Genomic DNA, 10,807 nt, shown 5'->3' with positions numbered 1-10,807 from the left:
ATCGCAAACGAAAATGAATTCGTGAGCAGCCTGCGAACCCGAATGCAGGGGTTAAAACCCACAATCACCTCAAACCACGCCAGGCCGGCGTGTTTCATCGAAAAAAGGTTATCAACAGCCCCCGCCGTATTCGTGAGAACAGACGCCGTTCGCCGGCCATTGCAGCCGCCATACGAAGGGCCATACCAAGGCCTGCAGCGCAACGACAAATTTTACAAACTCGAAATAAACAGAAAAGCAACCAACATCAGCATCGATAGACTGAAAGCAGCATACACGGTTGAAGAAAACGCAACTCAACCAGACCGGTCCTCAACAAAACCACCATTAACAACACGCTCCGGTCGCAAGGTTAGGCTCCCTTCAAGGTACGAGGGGGAGTGATGTGGCAACGCTGTGTCGCTACATGTCAAAAAACAGCAACTTCTGTCAAAGCAATGTGACATTCGATTTCCGTTCCTGTTTCCGCTTGTCAAGAAAAGTTTCTGTAAAAACGTCGTCACGTGAAGATAAAAAAGGAGTTTAGTTTTATAAGTATCTGCGATCATAATATTCGTTTGCTCTAGTAAATATTAATAAAAGTGTGAGCCCAGCAGCTATAAATTTAATGTTTTTTCTATTAAAACCTTTCGTTTCGCCAACAAAGCAGGCACGAGTGGAAAGAGGGAGTTTTTGTCTAAAATTGGAAAATGAGAAAATGCTTTTGCCATCCCCTTTTATTTTTTTTTTGGGCTTCGAAACAAATTAAAAATTGAAATTTCACACATTTTTCTAAATAAAAAGTTAAAATTTTAGTTTTCAGAGAATATGAATCTATTTTGAGAATCTAGAAGTAATTCCAAAACTAATAATTTAAAAACGAATAACAGAAATTGTGTGCAAATATTTGTTAAAAATTTTCAAAACTTGATTTCCATTATGCGTACGAGCACTTTTCGCACCGGAAGTTTCATATACAAAATCTTTACATGCATGGGATTCGAAATCATATGGGGCGTCGTCGACTGCGGTATTTTTCAAAAAAATCGGAATAACGGTTAAAAAGGTTTGTTTTAGAACTTTACAGAATATCAATGGCTATTTTGCTATTTTTTTGGTCTACAATTTTTCTTAATTAAATTTTCGAAAAAATATTTTCTATTTCTAATGGCTTATGAATTTCTACGTTGTTCCCTGTCCGGTTTTGAAATTTTCAGCCCCTAAACAATAGCGTTATTTCCGTCGAGAACTTGCTTCTCAAGGACACTTTTTCGAAAAAGCGAATTTTTCTGAAAAAGTTTATGAATGCGGCGAATTTCCAAAGCTGTTTTTAAAAAGATAAACCATTATAGGTTTCTGACCAATATACAAATATAATTAGTTTAGCCGATAAACTTAAGTAAAATTGGAAATTTTTGTGTGCTGCTTCCTTCTCGGTTTGTCTCTACAAAACTAAAACTAAACTGATTTTCAACACGAAAAATATATTTTCTTTCACTTTAATGTAATATACAACAGCTTATGTTTCATCTTAAAGTCTAAGCCAAGCAAGATTGGAAAAAGCGTAAAAAATGTTTTCTAATAATAATTTACAATAATTTTTCCACTTAAGTGTTATTATTTAATACATATCTACATACATGCCTACACATAAATACAAGGTTATTAAAAGCATTTCAATGCACTTAAAATTTTGACAATACATTTTAATTAACGAAGATTTACTTATAGCCAAATTAAGCTTATTTTGACAAATTTTTTGTACATAAATTTTTAATTTTCGTTAATACTTGAAGAATCACAACATTCGTTGGAAAATTTAGCAGCATCGGATGTAGAGAGCTTATCTTTGTACAATTAAGTTTTGAGTACAAATGTAGGTTTTTACTTAATCTAAAGCAGGGATCACACGATTTGTACATCTGCACAGATTTGTACATTTCAATAGTTGCAGTGCGCGTTTGCCTGGAAATTTTTTTGTATTAGCTGACCTTATTCTCGATAAAAATTCCTAGACAACACCACTCTGAGAGTGGCAAAATGTACACATCTATACAAATGCACAAATCCTGTAATCCTTGCTTAATTTGTTCGATTTTGTATGAAATTTTTTTTTTTTTTTTTGACAAAGGAAAAACTGGAAAACCTCACTAAATTACTTTAAGTCATTTTTTTTATTGCAAATTGATAAATAAAAAAATGCATTACAAGTTTTTAGCGGGAATCTATTTTTGGTTGAAATTTTAAACAAATGTGATGCGTACATGCCTTAAGATAAAATAGGCAAAATTTATATAATTTTCACTTAAAGCGAAATTTTTGTTCTTATACATTACTCGCCCATTGGTAAAATAATATGAAATCAATGTTATAAAAAAAAAAATCAACAAAGTTATAGATATATCTATCTATAAAAGCAAAATTAGGCTCAATAACTTTGTTGATTTTTTTTTATAGATATATCTATCTATAAAAGCAAAATTAGGCTCAATAACTTTGTTGATTTTTTTTTTTAATAATCTTTATATAATAGATTTCTGTGCGATTAAATTTTGACTAAATCTTTTTATAAATCACACCTTATTTAAAAATAAGCATTAACGTGCATCATCCTCTAAATAAAAAAATCAGTGCTGTTTTTTGATCGAAATTATAAAATTTATTTTATTTTAAAACTTCCGCCAAAATATTTCGGAAAACTATCCAGATTTACAAGAGCTGGACTCGTTTGAAAATTTCCTAAAAAATCGATTTTTTTTTAATAAAATGCTCTCTAAAGATATTTTTTCCACAGAATCATTTGATAGAACAATTTAAGCTTAATAAATGTTTGAAGACTTTATAAACGCAATCATAATAATGAAATCTTTCGAGTATTTTCAAATCGGTCTAGCTCACGTAAATCTTAAAATGTTTCCGAAATATTTTGGCAGAATTCTTAGAGTATAATAAATTTTATAGTTCCGGTGAATAAACCGCTACTTTTTTTTGAGAGGCACCCTAATGGACATACTACATACACATATATGTATATTACTGTGGTACTGTTTTTCCATTTGAATTATAAAATCTATTATATTTTAAGAAGTCCACCAAAATATTTTGGAAAAATATTAAGATTTACGTGAGCTGGACCAATTTGAAAGATTTTTAAATATTTTTTTGCAGATTTTTTAAGCTTTATCTGTTTTGTCATCTAGGGGGACTTTTTTCCGAAAGTTCTTGAAGAAACTATTTTTATTCATACAAAACTTAATTTTTGGAGGTATTTTCAAATCGTTCCAGCTCACGTAAATCTTAAAATGTTTCCGAATTATTTTGGTGGACGTCTTAAAATATAATAAATTTTGTAATCCCGGCGGAAAAACGCAACTTTTTTTGGTGATGCAGTCTAATATACATATATACTACATACATCATATATATACTTATGTCTATAGTTGCTTTGTATTTAAATATTTTTTTTTTTTAATTTTTCGCTTTTAAACTTTAACATAAATAGAGATTTCTGGCTTACTTTACATTAAGATTTTATGCAGCTATAATTCATTCTTGCTGCATTACTTGTATTATTTTATAAATTTTTCCCCTTTTTTCAACTCTTTTTTGATACAAAGTGAAAAATAATTTGCGAATTTTCCTTAGCATTCTAATAATTTCGCTATTAAAACTAAATCATAAAAAACAGTCGAGACTCCAGCTAACATCTCACACACATACTTACACTTGTTATACACACACACATACATATATACAACAGCACCACCACGCTGCTTAACACTTCACGACATTCACATTATTGTCACTCCTGCACTCCGTAAGGAACATTTGCAGCCATTTTCCTCGCTTACATCGCCACCTCCTCCTCCTCTTGCTACTCGTCCTGCGCCAGTGCATCGCCCGCATCAAACATAACTCAAACGTCTATTCTGCGATCGCTTTCTGCCGGATGATGAGCGACTATAATTGTGACTATGGTTGTGACTCTGATTGCGTATGCTGCTAAAGTGACCCAGGCTCATGCTCAGGTTCGAATCGAATGCGGTTTGCGTCTGCGAACGTGGATCGGTCATTAGAGAGCAGGAGGTGGGTACTGCTTGGCAATAGCGCAGCAGCTGTTGCTTGAAGGCGGCCGTGGTGAGCGTGTAGAGCACTGGATTTAGCGCCGAATTCACAGGCAACACAAGCACTGCGAGCCAAGCGTAGAGCGAGGGGGAAATGGCACAGCCTAAATGAGGGGGGCAAGAGAGTGAGTTGGATAATAAAGCAATTAAGAGGTAAGCAGTAAAGATTTGTTGACTCACCTGAGAGCGCCGCCACTTTCACGACAATTATGGGCAGCCAGCAGGCGCAGTCTGTAGTCACAATAATGGCAAAACTGTAATGAAAGTATAATTAATATCCAAGACATAGACAAAAATATTTACAAAGCCGAATTAGCAATAAATAAAAGTGACACTTAATACGCCACAAGTTGAGTCTGGAAAACAGGTTTTCTTTTATTTTTATTTTTTCGCTTGTGTTTTCTTCTTGTTTTGTTAAATAAAAAAAAACAACTACCATTGACACGCGCCAACAACTCATACCAAGCCCAAAGGCCAAAACACACACAAACACTCACAAATAACCAAAGTTCACTCACCGCGTTGCCACAACATTTTCTCGTCCACTCAGCGTACTCCGCATGCCGCCACCCGAATCGCGTATTGCCTGCAACATTCGAATATAGGAATTCGAAATGAAAATCAGTGAGATGGTGTTGATGAGTATGAACAGTAGCGCTGAATACTCCCAACCCTGCAAGAGAAGGTGTGGCGGGTAAGTAGAATAAAAAAATGGAAACAATTGAAAATGTAATGCAAATAACTTTCTTGGCATAACAAAGGAGTTTCAGTAAAAAATCAAAAATTTACAGCGAAAAAAAAATAAGTAAAAAAGTATGAAAGCAATTTGCACCTCAACGACCAAAGAAACCGAATTGTGTAAACAAATAACTTTTGTGGCTGCTTACAAATGGCAATTTTTTATTTACACATACACATACGTCGCCTTTATTTGTGTTATTTGTAGTTGTAAGTCTTATTATGATTGTAGTTATTCACTGCATGCATTTGTACCCAATGAGCAAAAGCTTCAGAGCTTTTATGTATATTTCTCCTTGCGACGAGAACCGGAAATTTCAAAACACACGAAACAACCAATATACTCACGAAACTATAGGCCAGATACTGTGTTTTTGTTTTTCTCTCTGATGTCAGGATTTTTGTAAAAGGACTTTGTAATTTCAATGTTAAATATGATTGATTTCAAAAATTATTGATAATATTCAGACTACCAAATGAAAGAGAAAATTCAATAGAATTAGGTATTGAAAATGCCTTTTTAATTAATTTTATTTTTTACACTCACAAATTTAGAAGGCGAAATTCGAGGATGTGGTCGTGTGTATATTAGTCCTTAACAAGAAATTTTTTTCAAAAATACATATTGCGAATTTTCAAGATATTTTTAAATTTTCAATTCTTCAAAATTTTCCCTTTTAAATGATAGCCATATTGTTATTTTACATATATTGCACTGAGTTTCTAAGTAATTTTTTTAATTTATCATATCTTTAAAATTTCAAATCTTGCCGTCAGAGGGAAAACCCCACAAATGTAGCTTTTTTATTTTTGGCCCCTAGTTTCGCGAATATATTGTTTTTTGTTTTTTTTTGTGTGTGTAAAATTGACTGTCGCAGCAATCAAGCAGAGCTCGAAAATTAACCCTTTTATCGTTTGGGAGCAGAAAATAGTTAAATTCTTAGTTTAAAAGCAAATGAGAATTGCAGAGCACCAGGCGAACGAGTGAAGTAGAGGAGCTAAGATCTGATCATATAACTTTTTTCCGCCCGAATGGGGCCTAAGACCCTTGAGCCTATATACAACTAAGAATATAATTCCACAAGCATTTGGGCTTTCAACACACTCGCCTCAATATAAAAGGCTATAGCTGAATAATGTGCTGAATTCTTGAAGAGTTAAGGATACCTAAAAATCCGTTTGTGGAGTTCTAACTGCTAGCACTTATTGTTGTAGCAAATAAGTTTTATAAGGCTGTCGAGAATTACGTTGGCTTGGACATGTTGTGGGCATGGAAGACGACGCTCCGGTGAAAAGATGCTTCGACTCCGCACCCATAGGTGAACAACGAGAGCAAGGGCGCCCATGAACAAACTGCAAGGACCAAGTGCAGAAGGACCAGTCTTCACTCGGGATGAGCAACTGGCGCAAATTCGTACAGGAGAAAGGCAATTGGAGCAGCTTTTGGGTCTCGGCCCAAACCGACAAACGGTTGTACAGCCAGAAAAGAAGAAGAAGAATGTCGACTGAACTCATTACTAGTATAAGCCTTAGTGAGAGGTAGAAAGCACCACGAAACACTCAGCCATTCGAGCCACTTGAGAATTACAGAGCTGCCGTGAGACTTCGACCAACAAAAACCACCAATTGTAAGTGAATCACAGAGGAGCCTAAAAATATGCAACATGGAAGTCCAGAAAAATTTTAGAGCCTTTATTACAGTAGTCAGTCCCGAACGATCTTAATAGAAAAGTTGTCTCCATCACTGGGCGATTAAATATTTATGATTTCTTCCAAATGCCACAAATAAGCTCGTAGTGGCAAAGTTTACATCTAACTAGGCTAGTAGTCAGTACGAAAGCCGATGTCCAAAACTTTTTGTTCAGTGGGTAATTATTTGTGGGCATGTATATAGATACATAGTATGTATATACATACGTATGTATGTGTGTAAGTAATTTTTCCTATTTGATGTACATATGTATGTATGTATATAATATTCTAAATTTCCTTCTTTTTATTTGCTTCACTTACCTTGGCAAAGGGATCGTGTATATGCAGCGATAAACAAACACCATTAGTACCATAAAAGTGTCCACCAAAATATTTTATTGGTAGAAATGGCAAGGCGGCGAGCACAAATGACATGCCCCAGAGGAGGACGAGACGAAAGGCAATTCTGTAAATAGAAATTAATGTAAATTAGAAACAGAGTGAAGGTAAGAAAGAAAAGCGTGGACATCGAAAAATGGAGTTGATATCTATGTAAATGAGTATGTTGCTTTCAGATAGATAAACAGGTAATTTTCACTCTATAATCTTTTCATTTCTTCTCGACCAATAAAAAATAACCAATGCTCCATATATTAAGAGGGTAACATAAAAAGCGAGACAAAGTTTTGCATTTATTTTTCTGTAGGCATGAAAGTAAAAATTGGATACAAATTTTTATTCTCTTGGTCAAACAACTTTTTTTCAGTTTTTAAATTGAAATGACTTTCAGAGGACCAAAAATTTAAGTCCAGTTTTTGAATTAACAGGATTTACAGTTTGTAAGATACAAAAAAAAAACATATGTCCAGTTTTTAAACGACAATAAATTTATATCCAATTTTCCGATGACCAAAAATGCAACTCCAATTCTTAAATTACCATTAATTATGTCCAGTTTTCAGAAAATCAAAGATTTATTTATTTTTAAATTAAATTTTTTTTTATAATTTTTAAGAATTCCATGTCCAGTTTTAAATTATCAAAAAACATATATCCAGCCTTTAAACTAATTAAGTATTTCAACTTTTGAAATTACCGAGAAACTAATTCCAGTTTCCAAATGACCAACTTTTGGGAAGACCAATCCTTTCAGTTTTTAAATTAAAGTGAATTTATGCCTGCTTTCAGATGGCGTAAAATTTATGTACAGTTTTTGAATTACCAGAATTCACACTTTTTAAGGAACAAAAAACCAGTTTTCCAGTTACCATTAATTCATGTCCAGTTTTCAGATGACCAAAACTTTATGTCCAATTTATGAATTACAAAAATGTTTTCCGATTACGAATGCCCAGTTTTCTGATGACTAAAAATTTATATCACGTTTTCGCTTACAAACGAAAATTCTAGTTTTCAAATTACATATTTTAAAAAAATTAGGACGGGTTTTTAATTTACCAAAAAAATTATGTCTAATTTTGAAATTACCAAACATTTATGATCAGGGCTAATAAACTCTCTACAGCTCGCCCGAACTTTCAAACTTTTTTTTTAATTTTGAGTGGTGTCGTTATATAAGAGGACAATCGATAGGCGTACTTTTAGATACAGAGGTCCGGGTGATACTTTGTTAAATAATAATAATATTTTCTCTCACATTTCTGGCACACCGACAAATAAGTTATGGGCCGAAATGAATAACTTAACGCGCGCTTGAAAGAAGGATTAAGCAGCGGAAAAAGAATTTGGAGGTAACGAAGACAGCAGCAGGAATCAAAAGCCACATTGCATCAAAAAAATAAGTAATGAAGTGCACACTAGCAACCCACAGCCACAGTCTAAGCGCCCACACTACTATAAAGTATTAGCTTATGTGTAAGTAATGGAAGAAAGTACATACCAACACATTCTGGTCAATCAGACAGCAAGGAAGCCGTTGTGGCCGATCAGCCAAGCAGGCAAACAGTCAGAGAGTCAAGAAACTGAGATATGCTTACCCTGCGCCACTCAACACCCGGAGGTCATTGTACAAGTGCGTGCTGGTCAGGGCGACTCAGCTACAGTACAACAACAACAACACTTCGTCCTGTCCGTCGCAAGTCACGTTTTATGTATGCAAAATGGACACATGCCGGTGTATGTAGGGATATGGAATGCTTTAAGTCTGTGGCTTTGAACGAAACGTGTTGTAAATGTAAACAAAATAAATATGATGGATCTGCATAAGCTGCTAGAAATTATTGTTGGTTATTTCAAGGTGGTGAATGAATGAAGGCAGTGATGGTGGTAAGTGAGGTAAGGGTTGCTTCGAAGGTAAAAAGTGTAATTGAAAAGTTATGACAAAGTCAAGGGGTATTAAATTTAAAGTGATTGAGTTAGCAGGGTGAATAAGTAAGTAACTTGCAGTCAAACAGCTGAGTTTTCATTTGCAAATTTAAGCTGGTGGAAGTTTTCCGCATAAGCGACACATACATATGTATTTTTTTGGGATTGAAATCAAAAATATGGGTCACAAACTGCCTAATAACTTACTAGTAGATAATTTTAAAAAATTTACCGATTTAATTTGATAGAAAAACATTTAGTATCAAAAACTATGTAATTGTGATTATTTTGGAGGAAGGGGGCAAGGAGCTGAGGGAGGGTAGGCAAGAGAATAAGGACATTTTATCTTAGCTCTTGATGTTCAACCTATAGCAAAATTTAGAAAAATCCATGCACCAAAGATAACAAAATAATTTGATGAATCTTAAACAAAAAAACATTCGCACAAAAATGGTTGCTCTTTCAGAAACTAAATTAATGCCAAGTTGCACGAAAATCAAATCGATGATACAAATGATTTGTACGCGACCACATTTGGGACGTACGCATTTTACATTTCAGTATTAAGTAGATACCTAAATAATTTGCTCAAATTGCAAAGCTAAAAGCAAACGTACCCACTCGTTTTTGGACACCTCCCTCCCTCCCCTCTATGCCAACACCTCCGTTAAATTTGTTTCGCCTACCCAAGCATTGATTAATCGTCTCACTTACCGCGTTTTTCCGTTATCACGTGGCTTCAATGGGCGTGTCACCGACATTAGGCGATCCCAAGTGACTAATGTCAGCAGCAAAGTCGATGATTGACAGCTGAATGTGCTCAGGAAGCCTGAAAGCGGACAAAAAAAATAGATTGAATATAAAAAGAAAAATGTAAATAAAAACAAGTGACAAAAATGAGATGAAAACCAATAAGCGCAGCGCACAGTGGGACGTCCCCATATAAACGGCGGCCAAAAGTAGTAACCGTACTAGAAATTCGCTGAAATTTCGTATATGCGCTATTCGGAACTTACGAATGAAGAAATGTGGAAAATGGTAAAATTTAACGCGCTACCACACCCACAGCTCTTGTGGGCGGAAATAGTAAATGTTATCCGATTTTGATGAAATTCAGAGCATATGCTGGTTTTAACCAGAAAACCTTAAATCTGAAAGAACGTCGAAATCGGTTTACACTATCGTCCAGTAATTTTAGAAAAACGGGCGAAAAAAAAAACGTTTTTGGTGAAATTCGGTGTGCCCTGCTCGTTTAAGTCAAAATTTTCGAACTTTGAAGATAATAAAGAATTTCTTATTACGGCGCCCACCTCCTATACAACTTTTTTACTTTATATTGCATATTATTTACATATCTGTACATATCAGAGTCTTGCCCATCAGCTCTACAATAAAAATTCAATAAATTTTACAGAAGGTGGGTCTATAAAAGGAAGAATAGAAGCTGAACTCGCAGTTCCTCGCAGCTGGAACTATTTGAGATATGACACGCATATTTAATGTTTACTTATCCTAGGCATAATTCAGCTCGCTCCCTTTGTCTTTTTACAACGCTTTTATCAACTTGCAATGTTGTGCGTCCAGAAACTTTCAATGTTGTGGATCCAGAAACTTTCAATGTTGTGTGTCCGACACCAAAGCAAAGCTTTGGAAAGTTCCTATAAAAAAGCATAGTGCATAGGGCGACAGCTGTAGTGAATAGGGCGAGGTAGATGACATCTAGATGTCGCCCTATGTACTACGTTTGCTACAGCGGAAATAGACGACACGCCATTTCTTTAAATAAAATTAATTGGTGCTCGTTTGTATGTACATACATATGTAAATGCATATGTGTGCACCTTTCTATTAATATCGTTGAATTATTTTAATATCTATTGCAAAATTTTATTCAGACAGGACTAAAAAGTAGAAAATAAATAATATAAAAAAAACTTTTTAATATACAA

The 10,807-nt window shown here is 34.5% G+C and overlaps 1 protein-coding gene across 1 annotated transcript in view; it reads right to left on the bottom strand.

The window, feature by feature from the left end:
- Window positions 1–10,807, bottom strand: part of LOC118748511 (relaxin receptor 2) — a gene marked incomplete at its 3' end in the record, with an annotated part of 96,925 nt that overhangs the window by 24,355 nt on the left and 61,763 nt on the right.

This window comes from Rhagoletis pomonella, unplaced genomic scaffold (genome assembly GCF_013731165.1).
Source record: "Rhagoletis pomonella isolate Grant_MI unplaced genomic scaffold, Rhpom_1.0 Rhpom_scaffold_00013, whole genome shotgun sequence".
Classification (NCBI taxonomy): domain Eukaryota; kingdom Metazoa; phylum Arthropoda; class Insecta; order Diptera; family Tephritidae; genus Rhagoletis; species Rhagoletis pomonella.
The sequence above is the reverse complement of the archived record's forward strand: the minus strand, read 5'-3'. Positions and strand labels throughout refer to the sequence as shown.